Source organism: Callospermophilus lateralis, chromosome 3 (genome assembly GCF_048772815.1).
Source record: "Callospermophilus lateralis isolate mCalLat2 chromosome 3, mCalLat2.hap1, whole genome shotgun sequence".
NCBI classification, from domain to species: Eukaryota; Metazoa; Chordata; class Mammalia; order Rodentia; family Sciuridae; genus Callospermophilus; species Callospermophilus lateralis.
Window position 1 is genome coordinate 110,512,422 of NC_135307.1, and position 25,307 is coordinate 110,537,728.

A 25,307-nucleotide genomic window follows, 5' to 3' on the forward strand; every position below is an offset into this window, starting at 1 on the left:
ATGGGAGTTCATAACTTACTTGAATCAAATGTATGAAAGATGATATGTCATGAGCTTTGTAATGTTTTGAACAACCAATAAAAAAAAAGAAATTGAAAAAAAAAAAAAAAAGAAAATGTCCCTAATGAACCAGGCAATAGGGCTGAGGACTATTAATACAGATTGTTGAAGGTGCTGCTTATAGCAAAATATTAGAGGGAAAAAAAGTTGTTTAAAAAAACAAGGGAGCCGGATGTTGTGGTGCACGCCTATAATCCCAGCGGATCGGGAGGCTGAGGCAGGAGGATCTCAAGTTCAAAGCCAGCCTCAGCAACTTAGTGAAGTCTCAAGCAACTCAGCAAGACCCTGTCTCTAAATAAAATACAAAAAGGGCCTGGAGACTTGGCTCAGTGGTTAAGTGCCCCTGGGTTCAATCCCTAGTACCAAAACAAAACAAAACAAAACAAAAACCAAGGGAGCCAGGACTTGCTAATTACGAAGATTCCTACCTCTCTATATAGCAAACAATGCTAAAATCAAACTGTGTCTGGGCAAAGCTGAATTATTTTAATCATAGGCCCTCTCAGAAAACTATGTTCTAAAGATGAAGCTTGGGGGTGGGCTATGGCTGTGAAATCTGTGAACACCTAAGAAAGATCAACTCGCTAGAAATGGATCACTATTAGAGCTGGACAGCTAGATGAGATTGGCAGGTGGCACCAAGAGGGAGGTGTGGGACAGGTGAGCATTTCTAAGGAATGTCAGGAGGGTGGAGCTCATGGCAAAGAACAAGGACTCTGATTCGAATCTCAGTTCTGCCACTTACTGGCGATGTGACAGTGGACAAGATACTTTGCCCCCCGGTTTCCACGGCAGTCTAGAGGGGAAGACGGTATGCCGTTGTTGGGAGGGTCATGGAAGCACTTAGGACTCCAGAGGTCTAGACCTGGTAAATGAGCGGTGCTCGCTGTCATTGTTACTGGGGGAGGGGAGTGGACAGACCTGTTCTTATAGTGAAGCCGGATGTGGGCTGAAGCTGCTATCCTTTGAGCAAAAGGAGGAACTTCAGCCTCAATGTAAGGGCACAGCTATTGGGGCTACCAACGTCGCTCAAGCGTAACACAAGGGCCAGTGTGGCAGTCGGTCTTGGAGCTTTTAATTTGCAAGTGGCAAACAGATGACACAAATCGTTGACTAGGGAGAAAGAGAACACAGGGAATCTGTCAGAGTGGAAGGGGGTTTATCCAAGCTTCTCCAACATGGTCATTTCTGTCAAGGAAGTGAGCTGGGAGGGGAAGCACCACCGCACAGCACGCAGCCGCACAGCTCGCCTAGTGCTAGGGAGCCTGCTGTGTCCAGGTGCCTGCGGCGTGGAAGTGGGTGTCAGCACCACCATTCCCCTTGGATGGCCAAGCTGGGAAGTTATGGCTGGCTCTGGCTGTTAGAGAAGGGCTAAAATAGGAGTCAAGGTTGGTCATTTTTATACTCATTTTCCTGTGGCCCTGGGGATAGAACCCAGGGCTTTGCACATGCCAGGCAAGTGCTCTATCAGTAAGCCACATCCCCAGCCTGTTATATTTTTTGAGACAAAGTGTCACTAAATTGCTCAGGCTGACCTCAAACCTGCAATCCTCCTGCCTCAGTTTCCCCAGTAACGGGGATTGCAGACATGTGCCACCATACCCAGCTAATTTTTAAAATACTTTAAACTAACATTTATGATCAATAACTATTCGCTAGTTGCAATTGTATTAGTATAAACCATTTGGGCCTATAAAAATGACAAAATCATCTAGGTCAACTTAATATATTATTTTAATAATGATAAAATTGTGAGCTCTCTGCTATGGTTATCCTCATTTTGCAGATGAGGAGACTGAGGCATGGAGAGATGAGGTGACTGGCCCAGGTCACGCAGGAGGTCTAATTCTGGATCCCATTTTGGGGACCCAATTCTCTATAAATGGAGATGTCTGTGCCCAGAGCTTAAGGGCCTGGCCCTGGTCCCTATTCCTCACGGGATCCCCAGGCCTGGCAAGCAGACTTAGAGCAGTCTCAAACCTCCTGGGGCCTTATCAGAAAGAACACGTGCTGGAGCTTCCCTGGGATCTTGTCTGCAAGACAATAAAAGGACTGTGAGTGCCGGCACCCTGCCGAGGAGGCAGCGAGCTTCTCCAAACACCAGCCACCAAAATAACAAACACCCTACAGCAGTGAAGTCTAAATATCCAAGTGGAGCATCCGCGTCTCGCCCCGTGGGGTGGGAGTTCAGTGGGAAAAGGCCACCAGCTGCCATTGTCTGATTCCCTAGAGGGAAGATCTGAGACTATTTCTCTAGTTCTGCAAGACTTCTGCCGCCTCTTCCAGGGCCCCAGCCTCAAGGACAGCTCGTTTGATGTGAGCCAGACTTGGGGACCCCAAACACCCCATTGTGATCTTGATGGGTCTGTAGCAGAACAAGAAAATAAGGGCGACAGAGGGGTTTTCCTAAAGGTCAATGCATTCCACTGGAAGGATCATGTTTCTAATGACGCACAGCCTCCTTCTGTGGCTCCTCTGCTCCCAGTGAGGAGTTCCATGCTGTGCCCAGCACCCCCCTTCTAATGTACCTCTCTCATCACGCGAGGCCCTACAGCGGCTTCTCCAGCCCCCACTCTCTCGGGACTTTTCAGTGTCGATTTCCATCGCTGACCATCTCATTCCCTCCTTATTCTTTGCTCACATTCTCTCAAGAGAATCTGATTGGCTCAACATGCTTGTTTTTACCCCACTAGCTGCCTTTGGGCCAGGTGGCGACCACTGGTCCAATCAGCTGGCAGAGTCAGATGGCCCAATCCAACAGGTGTCAGGAGCTGGCCATTTCCCCCTTAGAAGGGACTTCAAAGGCAGGTACTGTGACTGACAGCTAGTTTAAAAAAAAAAAAAAAAGTCCAATTCTGAAGTTTTGCATCAAAATTAGGTCTATATTTCTCAGCCCGGGAAGGGGTCAGAGTCTCCCACTAAGTGGGCGGAATCCGGACTGGGGCAATTGCTGAGGCAGACAGGAAGACCCAGATTTAGACATATGCAGTGAGTAAATCAGTATTCTTTGGGGAATAATTGGATATAAAGAATGAACAAGCTGGGTGCAGGGGCGTATGCCTATAATCCCAGCAGCTTGGGAGGCTGAGGCAGGAGTTCAAAGCCAGCGTCAGCCATGAGGCCCTCAGCAATTTAGCGAGGCTCTAAGTAACTGAGCAAGGCCCTAAGCCACTTAGAGAGGCCCTGTCTCAAAATAAAATAAAAAAGGGCTCGAGATGTGCCTCAGTGGCCAAGGGCCCCTGAGTTCAATCCCTGGTACCGAAAAACAACAACAAAATAAAAAAGAAAGAAAGAACAAGGGAACAACGCGGGGTAGAGCAGGTTGGAGATGAAGGAGAAATGGTGAGCTCCATTTTGACACGTTAGGACACGAGACTTCGTGCTAGATTTGCCCACAGGAAGCAGGCTCCTTGAGTGTGAATCTGGGGAGAAGTCTGGGCTGGAAGGAGAGGTGTGGTACTTGTAGGTGGTTGGGTCGACGATTCCACCCTGGGAGAAGAGGCATGTGGGACTGTTGCTGCAGGAACACTTGGATGCGTGAGCCAGGGAAGGACCCGGACAGGACTCGGGATTTTCTCATGCCCCACTCCTCCCGAGCAGCAGACCCACTCACCGAGACCTGTGTTTTAGTTAGCTTTATTGTTGCTGTGACCACAAGACGGGACAAGAACAAAGCAGTGAAGGCAAGGTTTATCTCGGCTCCTGGTTTCAAAGATCTCAGTCCATAGATGGCTGACTCCATAGCTCTGGGCCCAAGGTGAGGCAGGACATCATGGCGGAAGGGTATGGTGGAAGAAAGCCGCTCAGGACATAGCAACCAGGAAGCAGAAAGAGCTCCCCTCACCAGGGACAAAATATAAACCCCAAAGTCATGCCCCAGTGACCTGTTTCCTCCAGCCACACCCTACCTGTCTACAGTCAGGGACCATTAATCCGTCAGTGGATTAATCCACTGATTCGATCACACCTCTCATAATCTTATCATTTCACCTTCTTGCACTGTCTCACACAGGAGCTTTTGGGGGACACCTCACATCTAAACCGTAACACCCTGCACTCTGAGAAGGCAGAGTGGTGAACAGAAAAAGACTTTGAAGGCAGCACTGAGCTCCTCTGAGGGTCTGAAGCATACTCGCCATGCCATTTGGCTCCATCCCAAACCCTCTTGCAGCCTTGGTTTCCTCATCTCAAAATCTATTTGATGATATCTCCTTCATCACATGGAGTGAGAATTTAAAAAGAGAGCAACGACAGAGTCCCAATCACAGTGCCTGGCATTTGTAGTAGGCATTCAACAGAGGTCACAGACTCCTGACTTCTGCCCTGAGCCAGCTTTAGAATCCTGGAGAACATTCTAGGAAAGAGCACAATAGATTCTCAGGAATCCATTTGGCAATGGCCTCTCCAAAGGACCCACTCAGTAAAGAACCACATCTGGAGATGTCAGGAGCCTAAAGTTGAGGCCTGGGCCAAACAGCCCTCCTGCCCCCACTCCCACCCCTGCATGGGCTTTGTGTGAAGGGCAGAGCCTACCGAGTAGTCCCACTGCCCAGGGGGCACCTCCCTTTGCAGGATTCCCACAGGCCCCAGGACCTTGCCATCCAGCTCCACCCTTCCATAGCCTGCAGCTATGGGGGCACTGGTCATGCTCAAGGGGAGTGTCCAGTTTTCAGGTCTTTCAAGCCTTCCAATGGGAGCCAAGAGCCCCCCTTGTGACACAGTGCAGGCAGCACCCTGCAGATAGAGGATGCACAGGAAAAGGGCGAACCCTTGGCTTGATGGCACAATTCTACACTGAGTTAACTTCAAGTCACAGATTTCCTTAAAGAAGGATATAGAACCCTATTCAGAGAAATGGGGGGAGATGGAAATGAATGGGAAGCACACCCACACCAGCCTAGAAGACTAGAATTAGCAAAGGCAATAGCTTTCCTTGAGTTGCTTTGCAGATTTAATGCACTGCATAATAAGGCTCTTAAAGAGTTCTTAGGAAGAGCTTGAAAAGTGAATAGTGATGTTTGCAGATTAAATGGTTAAAAAGAAGAATGCTTGGGCTGGGGATGTGGTTCAAGCGGTAGCGTGCTCACCTGGCATGCATGCAGCCTGAGTTCAATCCTCAGCACCACATACAAACAAAGATGTTGTGTCTGCCAAAAACTAAAAAAAAAATATTAAAAATTCTCTCTCTCTCTCTCTCTCTCTCTTAAAAAAAAGAAGAATGCTTCTTTTTTAAAGGGTATGATAGCAAATTTAACCTACCCGGTTTCATAACATATGACAAAGTGACAATTATCCAAACCATATGGCAAAATGGGGAGAAATGATCAGTGGAAGAGCTTAAAGAGTCCAAAACTAATTTAATCTACAGTCAAACTTGAAGTAATCCTGGAATCCAGCAACAGGGAAAGTAACTACTGCATAGTAAATGTTTTGGAGAGAACTATAAGACAGGGAAGAGCTACACCATATACGATTTTTTAATAATAAATTGCAGATGAAATTGTATGTAAGTCTGAGAAATGTGCCCACAAAAGAGGCCAGAAAATGCAATTCCACGCTTATCAGGTTAGAAGAGAATCCAAAATGAGACATGAAAAAAAGATTTTCAAAATGAAAAATAAGAAGCTTTTGTTGAATAAAATACAGGACAACTGTATGAAGCAAATAACAGCCTGGGAGGTATAACAACCACTGAAACATCTAGATTAATTTTTGCTTTTTCACAAAAAGCTACAATCATTGCCCAGATTCCACTCAGTAAGCAGCAAAGGAGACGAACAGACAGTTTATACAGGAAGTACAGATGGTGAACCAAAACACGAAAAAGTACATAGCTTCTCCAGAAATGAGAGAAACGCAAACAGATCCTCGCTGGGATATCAGTGCATGCTCATGGGAGCTGTGAAAATAAAATATAACAAAATGGTAAAAGTCCTGTATTGGTGGAACTGTGGGCAGCAGACGAGACAGGGTAGAGAAGCTCAGAGCAGGGACCTGGAGCTGGAGTCCTGGATTGAATACTGGAGCTGGCATGAGCCATTTCTGGACCTCGAGTAAGCGGCTTCATGTCTCTGTGCGTTGGTCTCCTCACCTATTACATAAGGTTTAAGTGAGCTACTATAAAATGTTAGGTCAGTGCTGCGTAAGTGCTAGCTGTAATTGTGTGTGTGTGTGTGTGTGTGTGTGTGTGTGTGTGTGTGTGTGTGTTGGGGGATCTTCCTCACCTTTGCTCCCAATTACAGTAAAAAGGGCATGGACTTTGAAGCCAACAATATCATTCATTCTACAAAATATTTATGGAATGCCAAAGTCAGGTGCAAATCCCATGTCCATTAATCATTAGTGAAATCACCTTGTAAAAATTGCTTCATACAGCAGCTCGGGAGGCTAAGCAGGAGGATTGCAAGTTCAAAGCCAGTCTCAGCAACTTACAGAGGCCCTAAGCAACTCAGTGAGACCCTGTCTCTAAATAAAATCCAAAAAATGGGCTGGAGGTGTGGCTCAGTGGTTAAGTACCCCTGAGTTCAATCCCTGGTGCCAAAAAAAAAAAAAAAAAAAAAAAAATGCTTAACAATTCCAAATTTCTGTTTCCTCTATCTAGAACACAGAATGATATCATTTACTGCCTACTATTGTTTGAAGACCATTAAGGGCCTGGGAATGGTCTGGGATATAAAAGACCTTACTCCGTATTGGATTTCTCACTCTTCCTCTTAGAACCTCAGTCCAGCCCATATCTGTGGCCAGGGAGTTGCTCTCAGCTGCCTGACAGCTTAGAACGAATCAAGGTCTTTAAAAGCCTTGCATTCTGAAACTCATGATGCCACCCACCTCTCACACATGTCAATCAAAATAATAAAATCACCAAGTCATAAGATAAAAGTTGGTGTTTTAAGTGCCACAAAAGTACGGTGTGTATTGAAAATGCAGCTCCCTAAATGGCAAAAATTGAAGCAACTTATTAACTAGGAATGAGCACCTCTCTTAAAAAGAGAGAGAAAAGGACCATCCTGCACCCTTGACTGAACAAAGGACAATATATAATTAAGAGTCATGAAATCCCTAGCCACTGACTAAGTAAAAACTGATGTGGAATTAGAACGTAAGCTTCATGAGAGCCGAGACCTGACCCCATCCTGCTCAATCCCAGTATCTTTTTTCTTTTAATTTGAGCCCAACATTCCAATAGCACAGTGTGTGTGTTTCAGATCTCCAACAGGAAAAGAACTCCGGGGTTATCCCGAGAGCTAATGGAAGCAGCCTGCCATTCTCCGGGGCATCACATCTATATGAGAACATGTCACTCCTATAGATTGTCCCCGACATCTATCTCCTCCTGTGGCACCCAGCCTGGTCACTTTGCACTCAAACTAAATAAATATTTCTCTGCCCATTAAAAGTAACTCAGGAGGCTGGAGGGGCAGCTCAGAGTTGAACTTGTGCTTAGCATGTGCAAGGCACTGGGTTCAAGCCCCAGCACCAAAAGTAAATAATAAAGTGATGACTCTTAGGAACAATTTGAAAAAAAAAAAAAAAAGAAAGAAAGAAAGAAAAAGAAAATGCAGCTCCCTATTTCCTTATCCTCTTGCTTACTTTTTTTTTTTTTTTTTGGTCCGCCTGCTGGTGTCCTTTTGCAGTGGCTCAGCCAGCCCAGTGGGTAGTCCCAGCCTGCTGGCAAATCAGCCCTCTCACAGGGGGCCATACTGACTTCAGATTCTTCCCCTGCAGGGGTATTTGCATTTTAGGTAGTGGGGAACAAGAGCTCCTGGGGACCCAAAGTCTGGCACAGAATGGGCACTCAGTAAATATTTGTGGAATGAAGGAAGGAAGGGATGCATGGATGTCTCTGAAGGGGGAATTTCAGCTGCTTCTGTAGGCAGAGGGGGAGGGTCTTCTTAATGGAGAGACAGAGTACCCAGCATTCCTCAAATCACACTATTTGGGCACAGGGCTCATAGAATCCTTAATGGTAGACCAGCCCGGGTACTGACCAATCAGAATGGAGCTGAGGACCATGCTGGACTGAGAGTGACCCCTCTGCTTGTGGTAATGGAAACCCAAGAAGGAGCTCAGGAGGAGGGGTCAGGGGGCTCAGGCAGGTGCCATGTGTTACGCATGTGTAATGTCTGAACTGCAGCTCAGATGGGTGGTTGCACGGGCATCTAGAGACTTTTGCTACCTTTTCTCCCTAGGCCCCAACTTCCCATCTATAAAACAAAGAAGTCAACCTTATTCATCTTTCAGGCCTGTTCCAGCTCTGACTACCTGTAATTTTAATATAATAACAACAAGAGCAATTTGTAAAAGCCAGTCTGGTGTAGTAGGAAAGCGTAGACTCTGAAGCTGGTGGACCCAGTTCACATTCCAGTCGTTACTGTGTGCCTTGGGTCCAAATGGACTGACTTCTCTGAACCTCCACTTTGCATTAATTGAACAAACATTGACTGAGCTCTTTTGTGGGCCAGGTCCTGAGGACACACACTGATGAACAGGCCTAGTTCTTGCCATCATGGATCTCTCTATGCCACCTAGGAATCCTTGGATGTAAGTGTCAGAGACCAGCTCTCACAAGCTTAGGCAAACCCAGAAGGCATTGTAAGGCTGTAGGCAAGTCTGTGGGGCCCAGGGCGGCACACAGCCAGACCTTGCCCAGCTGGACTGGCATGCCCCCCGGCCCAGCTTGCCTGTCTGGCCCCCACCTGCCTGCTTCTTCTTCTCTCTCTAACCCACACTGCTCCTTCCAGACTTGATTCTGTTGAGACTCTGTTGATCTGACATCCTCATTCTAAATTCTCAGGGCCCAGCTGGTGCCAGGTGTCCACCCCTGATCTGATGATGTAAAACCATGTGGCATGATCTTTCAGTACAAACACGGGCTCGGGGACTTACTCATGTGGATGGGGGAGGGTTCAGGTCTCCAAACAACAGAGGCTTCTGGAGATATATATATTAGTTATAGATGGACACAATACCTTTATTTTTTGTTTATTTTTATGCAGTGCTAAGACTCAAACCCAGTGCCTCACAGTTGCTACACAAGTGCTCCACCACTGAGCCATAACCCCAGGCCCGAGGCTTCTGGATTCTGGTGTCCACACCACAGCCTCAGAGGACGGTTGTGGAGGTTGAATGAAGTATCCTGTAAAGTGCCTGGTATAGAGCCTGGTAGATAGAAATAGAGAATGGAGCCACCAGACAGTGTTGATGGTTGGTCTTTAATTAAGAAGTATGCCAAGAGAGGGGACAATATTATTACTAATAATACCTCCCATGTATCTAGCCACTTTGTGTACATCGTCCCAGTTCCTTCCTCCCTGACCTCGATCGTGGGCCCCACCTTGCTGGGTTGACTTTGAACTTAGCTGGGCATACGCAGTGCCCAGGCTGGACTGTCGCAGCCTGGTGCCCTCTGAGCTGAGTGAATGAAGGAATGAAAGTTCTCATCCGTCCACTGGGAATGGGAGGTGGCTGGAAAAGGGAGTCTTGTCGAAGATCCTTTCTTTCCCCCTTTGCTTGGTAAGTGAAGAACCAAGAATTAGAGGCAGGAATCAAGTCCTGGGCTCAGATCCTTCTTCCAGACCCTAATTTGCTAACTGTCCCTGAGCCACTGACTTCGCTTCCCTGGACTGATCCTCCACTGCCAAACGGATGCCTGAAGTCCCAGGTGGGGAGGGGCTTTGAGTCCTGGCCTTGGCTTGTTTCCCACTGTCCACAGGGGACTCTGGGGTCCCCTTGCGCAGGCAGGCCCCTGCAGGCTGGAGGAGCAGCGAGCTCAGGCCTTCCGCCCAGCTGCTCCCTGGCCTCGGGAGCCCTGCGGCCGCCAGCCCACAACCCATGACTTCACCGGCTGTGTGGTTGAAACCCGAGCCTTCTCACTAGGGGCCGAGCAGGAAGTTTTTTCCTGCAGTGAGAGCTTTTGTTCTCCAAGCCTTGATGGCTCGGCAGAGGAATTTCCAGCCAGCTGACGTCAGCCATCAGCCCGACTCAGGCTCTGGCCCAGGGACCCCGCAGGGGGGCTGAGGGAAGGCTGCTGCAGGACAGAAGTGCAGGGTTCCGGGCACCAGGTGGCCTTGTCCTCCTTCCTCTTCTTCCCACATTAACCCACTGCGACCCCGTCAGCTCCCTGTCCATCAGCTCAGGAGGGAAGCCTTAGGGAAGCCCATTCACCCTGAAAGTAGTTAGAAAGGTGGGAGGAAAGTGGGTTCGAATCCTGGTCTAGCCACTTACTGTCAGCTGGGTGACTTGGACTAGCCACTTAACCACACTGGAATTCAGTTACCCCATCTGTAAAATGGGAATAATAGTGCCTCACACCACCTACTAGTGAATGTTCAATATAAAGCATGAAAAACTGCCGGGAACACGGTAAAAGCTCATAAGAACCAGCAGTGATTTTTGTTGCTATTATTAACTCTCCAGTGACAAGGGACCCAGATGCCACAAGAGCAGCTCCAAGGCTCAGGCTCCCCTTCCTGAGGGATTAGCCCTTTTCTGCGGCAAAACCCAGCTTTGCCATCCTTCCCAGACACACAGCCTGCAAGGATGGCCGTTAGCGCCCCAGGGCTGCCTGTCTCAACAAAGGACCGCACAGGGGCTGGTTTAGCAGCAGAAATTTATTGTTTTTCACTTCTGGGGTATGAGGTCTTTCCCATGTGCCAGTGGAGATTCTTCACTGGAAAAGTCTGAGATGCAACCGTGAGCCAGTTCAGAGGCCAGGGAGCTTTGGATCTGAGTCCCTCCCCCTGCACTGAGTGGCCTCCTGGGAGCCCCTCATCTCCGCATGCTCATGCTGAACAGCCAGGTGAACAGTCTGCACCGAATCAGAACAGCCCCAGCTGGGGAAGAGGTGCACGGGGGTGGGGAGGAAGTGGGATGAACCGCTGAAGGAAAGCAGCTCTGGCAGCTTCGTGGGGAAATATCTCGGGGCTTCCCCATCCTCCAGTTCCTCTGATGGTCAAAATGATAGGAATTTGAAAATGAGACCTGCTTTCCCCTCCCTCCTCCTGCGCCAGCCTCCTCCTGTCCTCCAGGCCCAGCCTCTCCAAGGCAATGTCTGTCCTCGCCCCCACCCCACTCGCTTCTCCGCCTGCTGTGTTGGGGCTGCTGTCCTGAGCACCCACCTGAACTTGGTCTCCATAAGGTCCCGAGCACCTGCTTGTTGCTAAGGACAGCGAGTTCTCAGCAGTCCCCATCCTACCAGACCTCTCAGCGGACATTCTGGGTCTGGGGGCACAGCCTGCCCTTGGCGTTCCTCCCCGCTCCACATTCTACCCACACCACCTCCCCGTCCCCCGGCTCCATCCACCTCTGTGTGATGACGGCCTCCAGTATCCATCCCAGGCCCAGAGCTCCGCTGGAGCTCCCAGCCTGGCCATTCCTTGACATCCCATGGGCCTTTCAGACTCTGTAGGGTTCAAGGGGAATCCTCGCCATCCCCTGGGAGCTGTCCTTCCAACTGTGTTCCAAGGCACAGACACCAACAGATCCGCTGACCAGCTTCAGCCGCATTCCCCAACGGGACTGTAATCTCCCTGAGGTCAGTGTGTGAATTGTACCTCTCAGCTGCCCTCTCAGGGCCTGGCGCAGCTGGACACGTAGGTAGGGCCTCCAAAAATGTGTGTGACTTGATCCCTAAGGGAGTTGAAGGTCAGGTTTGGAAGACCTGGTTCTCCAACGGGGAGTGGAGGGGCTGAGCCAGAGGCTTGGGGAGGCTGAACCATCTGTGTGCTAAGGAAAGGCCCGGCCCCTTGCTCAGCTTCCAAACAGGATCATGGAGATGAAGGGGTAGCTTCCTTCTCAGGGACATAAAAGGGATACAAGTGCCTCACAAGGGAGCCTGTGGTGGGAGAAATGTGGCCAGAAGTAGGGACAAGCCGTCTCATTTTGTCTTGGGCTAAGTTGCCTGCCAGACTCACCCCCATCACCATTGTCCCCAGGTGGCCTAAGGAATCCCTGAAAAATGCTCAACAAACCTCATCTCTGCTAAAAATCCTTCAGGGGTCTCTTCAGAATAAAACCCAAAGCCTGGTAGGGCCTGAAGAACTGGCACATCTTTGGGGATCCGTCCAGGCATTTCTGCTCATCACACCACAGAGGCTGCCCTCCAGCCCCGCCTTGGTCCGAAGACTCACCTTCACACAGGCCTGGTCTCTCCGAGCCCCCTCCCCTGTCAGCAGAGGCCTGACCCTCGGTGCTGGTTCAAGATGACTGACACAGGGTGTCTGCCTGCTCTCAAAAGAAATACCCACAGTGGTACACAGAGCAAGGTAAGAAAAGAGCAAGGCCTGCATTATAGGTCTCCCAAGACAAAACAAAACAAAACAAAAACAAAAACAAAAAACAAACAAACAAAAGACAGGTGGTGACCCAGGACTCAAAAGTAACACAGCAAAGAAATCTACATATACAAGAACTGGCTTTATTGAACTAATTTACAAGCTGGGCTGTGAGGAGTTTGTTTTCCTAAGTCAGATTGATTCAAATTGATTGATAAAGGGGTTTTTGGTTTTGTTTTTTTTAAACCTGAAGGCCCAAGCCAGTGCAGTGGCCCATGCCTGTAGTCCCAGCGATTGGGGAGGCTGAGGCAGGAGGATTGCAAGTTTGAGGCCAACCTCAGCAACTTAGTGAGACCCTGTCTCAAAAAAAAAAGGAGTAGGAATGTGGCTCAGTGGTTAAGTGCCCCTGGGTTCAATCCCTGGCACTCAAAACAAACAAACAAAACCTGAAGGCCAAAGTATCTGGTTATGAGTGGCCAACCTGAGTCTCCCTTCCAGATGCATCTCAAATACCGAATCCAGCACTGTCCAATTTTGTTGTGGGTCAGGGTTCGAAGCCAGCAGCCCTGGCTTTGGAGCACTGGCTCTCAGAAGGGAAATATTAAGATAGTTTTTGTTGTCACAGCCTGGGTGGGGGTGGAACACTGGCCTCAAGTGGGTAGAGGCCAACGATGCTGCTAAACCTCCTCTAAATCACAGGACTGCCCCCAAGACATGGAAAGGTCTGTCCCAGCAGGTTATTGGTGCCAAGACTGAGAAACCTTACTACACAGTCAGACTGCTTGGCTTCAGATCCCAGGACCCCTGCAGCAACTCACCTACCTGCCAGTTGCTCCGTTCTGTCCCTTTTAAGTGAGTGCGGCGGGGTAGCTCAGAGGTGGAGCACTTGTGTAAATGTTCTACATGAAAATCTCCTCCCAGGGTTGTTGGGAAGAATAAAGGAGAAGGCCCAGGCAGAACAGCTGGCTCCAAGCTTATCACACAGTGAGGCTCCTGAGAAGGTGTTGTCGCTGTAATTATTATTGGTGGGCCACTCTGTCGCTTTTCAAAGCAGCACAGACATCAATACAGATGCACGTTAACATTTGCATACTAGCATCACATTTGTCAGAATCTGAAGGTCACCGTGTGATCATGGGGATTTAGACTCCCTGTGCCATTCTCCCCCCTGATTCTAAGGTCACTGAGCTATGTCTTTGTGACTTGTAGGAAAAGGTGCTCAGGCCTTCCACCTGCAATGACTGAGCAGCTCACCTACCAGCTTCCTGGGCTTGCTGCTCTCTAGGTTTTTGCACCTCTGGTCCCAAATCTGTCCCAGGCATCTCTGGCCAGGCTCTCAGCCTCCTGGCACTGACCCCAGGCTGCTCCTGCACTTTCTTGGGGCTGGGGCCGCTGCCTAGCCTCACATTGGTGTTGATACTGGTTTCCAAGGGGCCTCAGCGGGCTTTCTGGGCATCTGGGACCCCAGAGAGCACTGGGGAGATGCATTTCTATTGTCCTAGTTTTCAGTTCTGCCTGGCCTACTCCTGGAGTTCTTCAAAACACCCCACAAGTCCTTAACAATGGCAGTGGAGGGACCTTCGTGAGAAGACAAAGAGGTGAGAGGAGCACTTTAAGATCTAGGAATTGAAAGTCTTCTCCTGTTTTACATGTATGTGGAAGGTCACTGCCGTTAAGTTGATTGGTTACCAATATGCACTTATTTCCCCTGCCGGCAGCATGCTTTCATTATTTGGGAGGTAGGACGCGTAAGAGAGGCAGAGAAAGAGAAGGAGCACACATTAAAGATCCTAGAACTTGTAAAAGCAGAAAACCACCATTTTCCTGGAAGAAGGGATGGGGGAAATCAGCGGCCCCTCCTTTTATGGAGAAGATCTGCCTTTGAAAGGGAGGACTTAAAAAGTGCCGTCATGGGGACCCTCGGGAATTCCCTCCCAGACTCCTGTAGTCCCAGGCACGAGCACCTTCCTTGGCCACTTGCTCTGGAGCTAGGGCATTTAAGGAGGGGACGTCTCCAAACCTGCTCCCCGCAGACACGCTAGCCAGGCGCGGGTCTCGCTGCCTCTGCTGGTCATAAAAGATTTGGACTGTTTCTTCCAAACTGACAGTTCCTCTCTTCAATTGGACATTTGAAGAAGCTTCTCTCACCCCATTTGATTCTGATGACAGGCTAAGTGCCCATTTTCTCACTAGCGAGCCATTAGCATGGTGTCTGAGGCTCAGCCATCCACTGCGGCAGAAACCCGGGAACTGTTTCATCCATTGCACTTGAAGAACAGCTGTGGGAAAGAAGGGGCTGCCCCTTTCTCAGGAGATCCTGGCTCATGGAAGGCCAGGACCTTGGCTTTAATGGGGTCAGCTTGCTGGGGCTGCCTCTTCAGACACTAGGATCATAGTACTAAAGACCCTGGTTACTCAGGTTTCTGTCATGGTAACAAAACACCTGAGGAAATCAACTCATAGGAGGAAAAGTTTATTTTGGCTCATGGTTTCAGAGGGTTTTGACCCCTGGTCACTTGGCTCAGTTGCTTTGGGCCTATGATGGCACAATGCACTATGGTGGAGGACTTTTCACCTTCTGGGGGCAGTGAAGAAAAGAAAGGGGGGAGGTGCTGGGTCCCAATGTCCCCTTCAAGGGCACCCCTTCCCCAGTCACCTAACTTCCTTCAATTAGGCCCTATCTCCTCAAGTTTCTGCCACTTCCCAATAGCACCACCAGCTGGGACCAGGCCCTTAACACATGAGCTTTTGAGGGACACTTAAGATCCAAATTATAATGACCCCTTTGTTCATTGACTCCTTTATGCATTCAGAGAATGTTTACTGAACATCTACTATGTGCCCCAGGCACTACACTGGGTATGAAGTTCACAGCAAAGAACAAGACCCAAAAAAGTCATGCCATCCTGAAACTCATGGTGGAATGCAGGGGGATACACTCTGTGATGGTGGTAAGAGTTGTAGAGTAAAATTAAGTAGGGAAGGAGGCAGGGTGTGTAGGGAGAAGGTGACACAACCTTGGAGAGTTTGGGGGAGGCCTCCCTGAGATGCCCACTGGGTTCCTGCCCAGACACCTGGGGAAAATGTTCCAGGTAAAGCCAACAGTCAGTGCAAAAGCCCTGAGGTGGGGGGAGCCTGGAAGACGGCAGAGGGATCAGGTCATGCAGGACCTCTTAGGCCACTGCACGGATGGAACTCCACAGGAGAGTTTCAGGCAGGAGAACGACACCACAGATTCTATGTACCACCGTAACTCGTTTCTCAATTGCATTTTACCACTATTTTAGAAGTGAGGTTCAAACAGATCAGGAGTATCGCCAGGACACCAGCCAGGCTCCTCTGCCATCTGTGTGTAGTTTCCAAATGAACTCAACTCCTCTGCAGGTGCAGGGAGGCCTGGTTGTCAGGGCTGGGCGAGTGGCAGACAAGCTGGGGCTGGCGCTTCTCGAAGCCTGCTTGTGGGATACCCCTCCTGCAGCATCGTTGAGAGCAGGCATGGAAAGTGCCCTGGGAACTCAAGTATCGCCCGGCAAGTGTCCCAAGACGTGGTGGAGGAGGTCCCAATGATGGCTGCTGACCCGGGTCCCCATTTAAGCTGTTATCTCGGAAGGTCCCAGCGCCATCTCCTGCTTCCACTTGCCCAACCCTCACCTGTTCATCCGCTGTGCCACGCACAGGTCCCACCCTCCCCCAGCTCACAGACCAACAGGCCTGAGGCGAGACGCTCACAGAGCGTGACAGCCAGCCCTGACTGCCCAGTGCTGTACCTGGACCACTGAAGGGGCCATGAGCCATCACCCCTGGGCGCTGGGGCTCTACCCTCCTGTGTGGCCCATAGATGCTGCTGGTCGGGGCAGCCTGGTTCAGCCTGTGACGGCTGGGGGCTGGCCCCAGAGCTGCTCTGGCTCCGGGCCACTAGGTCATGGTGGAAGTCACAGCCTGGCCTCAGCACATCCAGGAAACAGGTCCACAGAGCGGGCGGGAAGGGCACAGCCAGAGTTCAGGGTGCCAAAGCCCAATTCTGCTTTTCCTCCAGCAGGCCGGTGGGGGTGGGGTGGCAGCAACTAGCCCAGTGGAAGGAAACCTCCATCCACTCTGGAAGGATGCCCAGCACCCCTTGGGGGTCAGTTCCTCGCAATTTCACTCTCAGAAGGGGTCTCTTCCCTGGGCGGCTTGACATAGAGGGTGGAGGGATTTGCCCCTGCAGACTTGGATGGACTGGATTTTGGAGGCTTTGGGAACTTTCTAACCTATCTCCTCCAAGGGAAAGAAAAAGCCAGGGAGAAGCTAAATGTGAAAGAAAGGGGGGAAAAAAGATGGAAAGAAAAAAAGCAAGGCAGGCTGGAAAAGTTAAACAAAACCACCCACAGCAGCCTGGGGTGGGGGAGATGGTACGGTATCGTGGCAATTGTGGACAGTTTGGCAGCTAAGTGAGAGATGATTCACTCCTAGGCGCTGGTTGCATAATCCTCCCCAACCCAGGCAGAAGAATGAAACTAGGAAACTAATGCAGTGACATTTAGTAGCAGAAAGGAAGCCCACACAACATTTGTGCAAGGCCATCCAAAAATAGCGGGCTTCTCCATGCTTGGGTTTGGAAACTATGCATTTCGCTTGAAATGCCTGAGTCGTGGCACATTTTTCTCAGACCACCCACACCCTAATTCAGCTCATTTCAATTCAACAGTCATTTATTGCAGCCCTACTGTGCGCCAGGCTCTGTGCCAAGGGTTGGGGAAGATACCGGAAGGAAGAGTGAATGGGTTTTGGAGCCAGATAGAGGTGATGGAATCCATCAAACCCTAGCATGGTCCCTTACCAGCCCTGAGCCTCAGTTTTCTTGTCTGTAAAGTGGGAATGGCCTCGTGAGGGTTAAGTGAAGTAGGTATGTAAGCCCCCCGCGTGCTTATTGGCATGCCATGGGGCCTCCCCGTAGGGGCTGCTCCCACACACCCAGGAAGAATTCTCAGCCTGTGTCTGGGATCGCTCATGCGTGTGTACAAAGCAGGACCAAAAGTGTCACTGGGAAAGCACTAAGCCATAAGGGGGCTCCATAAGGGGCCTGGGTGGCGGGAGCCCAGCAGGGAGGAAGAAGTCTTTGAACTAGGCCTTAGCGCACCTCAACTGGGCTGAATTAAAATGTCAGATCAGACAGTGGCTGCTGCATCTCCCGTTCCTATTGGGTATCAGACTTGGTGGCAGGTCCTGAGGATGCAAGGACAGAGGGGACAAATACATCATCCGTTGGTCATAATTGTAATGATTAAAGTAGCAATGATAACCCAGGGAAGCGGTTTGGCTGATGGGTGTAGGTGCTGGTTACAAATCCCAGCCCTTTTCTCCCACCTGTGTGGCTGGAGCATGTTCCTGGAGGATTCCGAGCCCTGGTTGTCTTTTCTACAAAACAGGGAGACGGCTTTCTTAGTGTGGTTGTGCAGATTCATTGAAATGATAATGCTTGCGAAGCAGTTAGCCCAGTGCCAGGGAAGTGATCCCCAAGGGTGGGCTGTGGTCACCTCCGTCACCATTACCGCTGCCGCAGGGCAGAGAAAAGGAGGAGGAGCAGCGACCTCTAGCTGGAGAGTGGGGGTGCCACCCAGGGAACGGGGCTTCTTGAGGTGAGTTTTGGAGGGCAGGTAGGGGTTTGCCAGGAGGATTCTGGAAGGAAGAGGTATTCCGGGCAGGGGACAATATGAGAAATGCATGAATACACTGAGGAGAAATGTTCAGGAAACAGGAAGCGGCTCAGGCGGAGAGCCAGGCGGGAGCACTGCCTGGACAGGAGGAGAGGGCAAGCAGGAGGGAGGGGACTCCTTCCTCTGGGGCAGGTCAGGCAGCGGGGACGCTCTGTCTGGCCAGGAGCACTGACTGTCCCTTTGAGCCCTTTCCTTGCTCTTGCTTCTTCCCAGGAGATGTAAGACACAGCCTCACTGACAGTGCTGCCATGGTTACCGTCACACTTATGAAGAATATTCTCCCTTCCCGGGGGCTGGGGAGGCTGAGACAGGAGGATGGGAGTTCAAAGCCAGCCTCAGCAACTTAGGGAGGCCCTGAGCAAGTCAGGGATAAATTCTGGGGGTGTTGTTCAGTGGTTAAGCCCCCTGGGTTCAATCCCTGGTGTATGTTTGTACATATTTTCTCCCTTGTGTGGCTGTGGCTCAGAGCTCTTTGCCTAAGGACCCTAAAGGTAATTTCATTTTAGAAATCCACCAGAAGGAAAATATTGATAAAAATGATTTCTAGGGACTAAGGTGGTGGCTCAGTGGCAGAGCGCTTGCCTGGCATGTGTGAAGCACTGGGTTTGATTCTCAGCACCACATATAAATGAAAAATAAAGGTCCATCAACAACTAAAATAAATAAAATTAAAACAAAATAATTCCTAACTTTTACTGGGCGTACAAGACGCTTGGCTGTCTTACACTTTGTGTGCATCAGCTCATTTATTCCTTCAACCACTCTGTGAAGTGGGCACCATTATTTGTCTTGTTTTACAAACACAGAAACCGAGCGACACAGCGGTTGAGTGATGTGCCCGAGTGGTGTAGCTGGGCAGTGGCAGAGCGGGCACTCGGGGCCTGGGTGGGCGCCCGAGGATGTGCTCTTCCCTCCTTTCTAGCAAGGCCATCTCCGTTTCCTCTTTGCGGTTCTCTTTGCGCCCTGGCTACCTGGAGCTTCTGCTGAATTCTGGGATGGAGTGCAGGTTTTCAGGCAGGATCATTATTTTTCCGGGAGGTCCTTTCAGTCTCCAGATCCAACAGCCAATCCGGGTTTTCTTCCTCTGTGTGTGCCCTGGGTCTTCGGGGCTCCTAACCTTTTGCCTTTTGTCATTCCTCCTTGCCAGTCCTCCTAACCGGCCTGACTCACTGACCCTGCTGCCTGCCCACCCACTTTCCTTTTTCTTTTGGGGGGAGTGGGGGTGGAGGGTGGGTATCCAGGATTGAACTCAGGGGCACTCGATTACTTTGCCACCTCCCCAGCCCTATTTGGTATTTTATTTAGAGACAGGGTCTCACTCCGTTGCTTAGCGTCTCGCTTTTACTGAGGCTGGCTTTGAACTTGCAATCCTCCTGCCTCAGCCTCTCAAATCACTGGGATTATAGGCGTGTGCCACTGTGCCCGGCCCACCTTCCTTCTTTCTTTCTTTCTTTCTTTTTTTTTTTTTTTAAATTGGAAATATACTCCAAATATTCTTTATTTTTATGTGGTGCTGAGGATTGAACCCAGTGCCTCACACGTGCCAGGCAAGTGCTCCACCACTGAGCCATAACCTCAGCCCCCACCTTCCTTTTGCTTTCCCCTTTTCCCCACTTAATGAAATGGAAAATGTATAGTTTAGTGAATAGAAAAAGGTAAACCACAAAACCACATGCATAGAAATACAGTAAGTGCCCACCCTGAGTAAATAATATTAGAAATGTATGTATAAAAAATCTCAGGGACTTAATGTATTAAATGATAATATTTACATCTGAATGGTGGAATAACAAATGATTTTATTTATAAATGATCTCTATTTCTTGAATGTTCACAGAAAGGCACATGTCAGTCTAACAAGTTGTTATTTTTAAGAATCATGTAAGGGGCTGGGACTGTGGCTCAGTGGTAGAGCACTCACCTAGCATGTGTGAGGCATTGGGTTTGATCCTCAGCACCACATAAAAATAAATAAATAAAATGAAGGTATTGTGTCCATCTACAGCACATATGTATATATATGTATATATATATGTGTGTGTGTGTGTGTGTGTGTGTGTGTGTATAAAGAATCATGGAAGTCAAATTTCAATTTTTAAAAAATATTTATTTTTTAATTGTAGGTGAACACATCTCTTTATTTCATTTTTATGTGGTGCTGAGGAGCGAACCTAGTGCTTCACGTGTGCTAGGCAAGCACTCTACCACTCAGCCACAACCCCAGCCCCAAATCTTAATTTTTAGTTAAAATTTTTTTAAAATGCACTCATCACTATTGGAACCATTTTCACACATGAGGTTAGTTGGGTGGCAGGAAGTATGTCTGCGCTGTGGCGGGTCAGCTGGGATGGCCTCCTGATCTCACCCCCAGCTCAGCCACACATACCACCTTTGCAGGACCGGAGTAATTTCTGCCTTCTGTTTAAAGCTTTCCCCGTCTTTCCCTAACAGCAACGATACTTGTCCCTTTACATTTCCTCACTGCATGGTCCTCTGTGTGTCCCCGTGTCACTTTGTGCTTGTGGTCAGGTGTGCAGCCTCCAGAGCCTTCACAGCCTGTATTGAACACCTGCCAGCCGTGTAACCCAGTGAAAGCCACTTTATCTGTTTCTTCACCTTTAAAAACAGACATTGGGGCCTGGGGTTGTGGCTCAGCGGCAGAGCACTCACCTAGCACGTGTGAAGCCCTGGGTTCGATCCTCAGCACCACATAAAAATAAATAAATACAATTTATTGTATTTATAAAATGTATTGTATTGTGTCCAATTACAACTAAAAATTAAATTAAAAAAAAATAGACATTGGCCTCATTCCACAGCAGAGGAGGCTGACACTTAAATGTTAAGGAGTTTGTCCATGACCACAAGCCTGGACGGTGGTCAATTAGGTTTAGAACAAGCAGCCTGGCCCCGGATGGCACATGCTTAACCTCTGCATCTTAGGTAGCAACACTGTCATGCATCCATCACTCATGGCATGTGGACTCTAAGCTAGACACTCACTCTAAAATCCCATTTAATTCTCAAAATGAGTGCCCTAAGAAAGTTGTTGGTGCTATTGTTATTATTATCATTTTGCAGTATGTTGTGATTATTATTATTATTATTATTATTATTATTATTATTATTTTGCTGTGTTCTACCACTGAGCTACACCCCCAACCCTTTTTTGTTTTTATATTGAGACAAATTTTCATTGAGTTGCTGAGGCTGGCCTCAAGTTTAGGACCTTCCTCCCTTAGCCTCCAGAATAGCTGGGATGACAGGCGCTCACCAATGCACCTGACCTAAGAAAGTTATTCTTATTCCATGATACAGATGCAGAAACTGAAGCCCAAGGAAGTGAAGTCATTTGCCAAAGTCCTTCAGCAGAGCCAGGATTTTGAGACTATAAAGAATGTTTCTTCTTCTTCTTGTTTTTTAACTATACTGTATAAAAATGTTTGATTTTTAAAGTATATAACTAAAGACTAAAACAACAAGTGCAAACTATACCTAAGACAGAAAAGGGAAAGGCTTTCAGAGTCCAAGGATTCTATCAAGAGCACCGCAAAAGGAAAAAAATCCAAAGAATGGGGTCCAGCAAGGACACATGAGAAGTCCTTTGGAGAAGAGGCCAAGTCCTGAGGCCCAGCGGCGGAGGGCGTCCTACTAGGAGCTGGTGTAGAGAGGGGTCTCCAGAGCTGGCAGCTCCCACTTAAGACTAGTAAGGCTGAAATGGGGTCTGGGTCTATTGCCCAGGAGAGGCAGCCGAAGGCCAACGCCCAGCTCGAGATGGCAGGGTTACAGGAGACGCCACACAAGAGCTGGGAAAGCACCCAAGTCCAGCTCCAGGTGCCCCCAGCAAGGGTCCACCTGGCCAGCTGGGCATGGGCATGGGGGAGTGTGGGAAGACCCACACGGAACTCTCAGGGGGCCTTCTAACTCAGTCATAGGGCTTCTCTCCAGAAAGCCAAACCCCACCGCGGGTGTCCCTCGGCCACCTGTGATGATGAGTCAGGTCTCCATCAGGAGAGGAGGCCTCGTGGGCAGCCAGAGGTCCAAGGGAGACGAGGAAAAGCGTGTAAGACGGGGTGGAGGGCACAGGGTGGAAAGGGCACTGTGGAAGCAGGTGATGGCCACAGAGTCCTCCTGGGAACTCAGTGTCACCCCCCCCCCCAAGCACTTTCCTCAGACCCTGTTTGTCCAAGCTTTGCTAGTTTTGCTCAGGTCGCGTGCTTGACAGTAATGCTGCTGTCCCTCAGGAACGCGGCCCACCACCTCTGCAAACAGATCCTGTCTTCCCATGTGCTGTCCCCCCTTTTGTGGTGAGCACCTGCTGGCTATCCTGTGACAACACCCCTCCCGCCGCCCCAGCTAGCATCGTGATTTGGGTTCTTTCCAAAGGGAAGAGGGCTGATCATAAGGAACAGCAATTCCATCCTCCATTTTCTAGCTTTCCTCTGGTCAAGGATTGCCCTCAACCGATCCTCAGAGCGAGCCCATGAATAGCCGAGACTGAATGGTTTGACAGGTGAGGAATCGTGGGCCACCCAGGTAAGGGCTGGCTGACCTGGAAGCTGGGGCCAGGCCTGCTTGATCCCAGGACGTTACTCCAAAGGCCTCTCTGGGGTCCGGCTGGGGTAGGGCTCCCAAATTTCTCCACCTGTTTTACCTAAACACGGTGATTTCCCCTGTCACTGGCCTGTATGTTAAGTCATTAACTTCACTGAGCCCTTTTTATAGATGTGGATAAGCTAAAAAACAGAGACAGGACCATGCCACTTGGTAACAGTGTGCTCCCAAGGACGCTGAGGAAGGGGACGTGGTATAGACCCAGGGGAGGCTCTTAGAGAAGGTTCTTTGGAGGATGGAACATCTAAGCTGGAACTTAAAAGGTGAGTAAGAGCAGATCAGAGAAAGCAAGTGGGAAGGTATTTTGGCAGGGTAAGAGCATGCACGAGGGTCTGGGGCATGGCATACCAGGCTTCTTTAGGGACAGGCTAGTGATTTGGTGTGGGTGTCCCCGAGAGTGGTAGGAGGTGCAGCTGGAGAAGGTGGCAATAACTCATCTGTCCTTCTAAGGAACCGGACTTGAGGAGGAGGAGGCAATAGGAAGCCACTGAAGCATTTCCAAGGGACAGGGATGAGGTCACGTTCCTATTTGAGCAGAGCACTATTCCTCCTACTTTCAAAAAGGCAGCTGACGTTGTGGGTAGCACATGGAGCCCTGATGCTTGATCCTTAATGTGACCTTAAGCAAGTCACTTCCTCTCTTGGGACTCAGTTTCCTCATTTGCAAACACTGAAGAGGTAGACCAGATGGCCACTTGGATCCTCTCCAACTCTCATTTTCTAAGAAAAAAAAAAAGTGACCCCTCCAGAGGAAACAATGAAAATACCAGACCACTTTTTGGCTTTCTGATTCCTCTGGAGTGTTCTACAGAACCAAAGAAGGCAGACAGATGTGGATTTAGAGTCAGGACAGAGGTCTGGTTGGAAGGAGAAATTTGGGAGCCCTCGGTATAGATATTTGAAGTCCTAGTTGATAGGCCCCATCAACCCACCCTGAAATATACCCAGAATTCACCTCTATCACTACCACCATGTTCCAGCCACCATTTCCTTTACTTGGATGAGTGAAATCACCTCAAAACTGGCCTCCCTGATTCCCCTTTTAGAATATGTCACATCATGTCACCCCTCTGCTCAAGATTCCCCAGTGACTTTCCTTCTCATTCAAAATCCAATTAAAAATCCTGACTCTGACCTCCAATGCCTAGGCAATATGTGCCCTTTACTTCCTCTCTGATCTCACCTACCATTCTCACCCTTCACTCGGCTGCAGCCAGTGCTTTGAAATCCTGCCTCAGGGCCTTTATATTTGCTGCTCCCTCTCTCTGGAATGCTCTTACCAAACATGGTCCACTCTCACTTCCCTTGGGTTTTTGCTTAGTGTCCTCTTGCCAGAAAGGCCTCCTCTGCCCTACTCACTGTCCCTTCACTTTGCTACTTTATTCATTTTAACATTCATCAATGTCTGATAATATATTTGTTTCTTGTCTGTCTTCCTGCCTACCCTGTAAGTTCCACCACTGCATGGACCTTGTTTTTGGTCACTGCTGTTCTCTCTGAGTCCTAGAAGGTTTTCAGTAAGTGTTTGTGAAGAATTGTGCAACATCACAGTGTAGAGCACAGAGATTTGAACCCAGTTATGATCTGCCAGTTAAAAGGGGGTTGGGCCAGAGGAACCCTGAGGTCTTTCAGCTCTTCAGACCTATAGTTAGGAAAAAGGGGGTTAGGGACATAAGGGGCAGCACTTGGCAGCAGGGTGTGCTTGGTCTGAATGAAGCCGGCAGTGGGGGCCCTCTTCAGGGAAGGCAGGAGGTGGAGGTGGGAAGGGGCGTTGCTCTTCCTCAGGGCTGTGCGTACAGACATTTGAAACCAATGACTCCCCAGAGAAGAAGGGCAGGGTGAGGCAGGGGCTCCTGCGATTCCCCAGTTGCACCCCAGGGAAAATCTATGCCTTGGGCAGCAGAGCCCTAATGGAGGAAGGAGGAAGAAAAGAGAGCAATAACCAGGCCTCTCCCGACGGCTTCCACCACGGAGCGCTGCGGGACAGAGGCGCCTCTGCGGGAGCAGCTCCAGGTGTCGACCCTCCCGTCCCACCCGCGGGTCGCCCTCGCCACTTTCTCTGCCCTACAGCCCCTGGTATCCTCCCTCGGAAACTAAGGTCTGGGCACCTCCGCGGGGCATGCGCACTCGGGCTCAGCTGCACCGTTCGCCCGGCTGGCACTTGCGCGGCCGCTTCCCACCCGCCCAGGGCCCATCTCGGGCTGCGACCCAGGTCTGCAGGTTGTGGAGCTCGCCCCGCAGGCTCCAAGACGCTGGGGTCTCCTTGCCTGCCGCGACAGGACTGGCGGCACACAGGGCGGTACACGTGTGACTAAAGGCCATCTGCCGGCTGGGGACCCTGGGCTTCTGACCTCTTGGCGAGAATCTCCAGATTCCTAGAGAATTGAGAATCCACAGGGTAGAGTGCCGAGTTTCTTCGTCCCTAGTTTCACGAGCAGGTGGGGAAAAGCTGCCGCTTGGAAGTTGGGCCACCCAAGTCTCACTTGCTGTGTGACTGCAGACCCCTTATTCAACGTCTCAGATTCCTAGCTTGAAAGCTAGAGGCTCAGGTTAAGATGGGCACCGTTCCTTCTAGCAGGGATTGTGTTTTATTGTTTCCCATGGTCCCAGAATTGAAAGATGAAGACTACATTCCCTTTAAAAATGATCCTCTATTGTGATA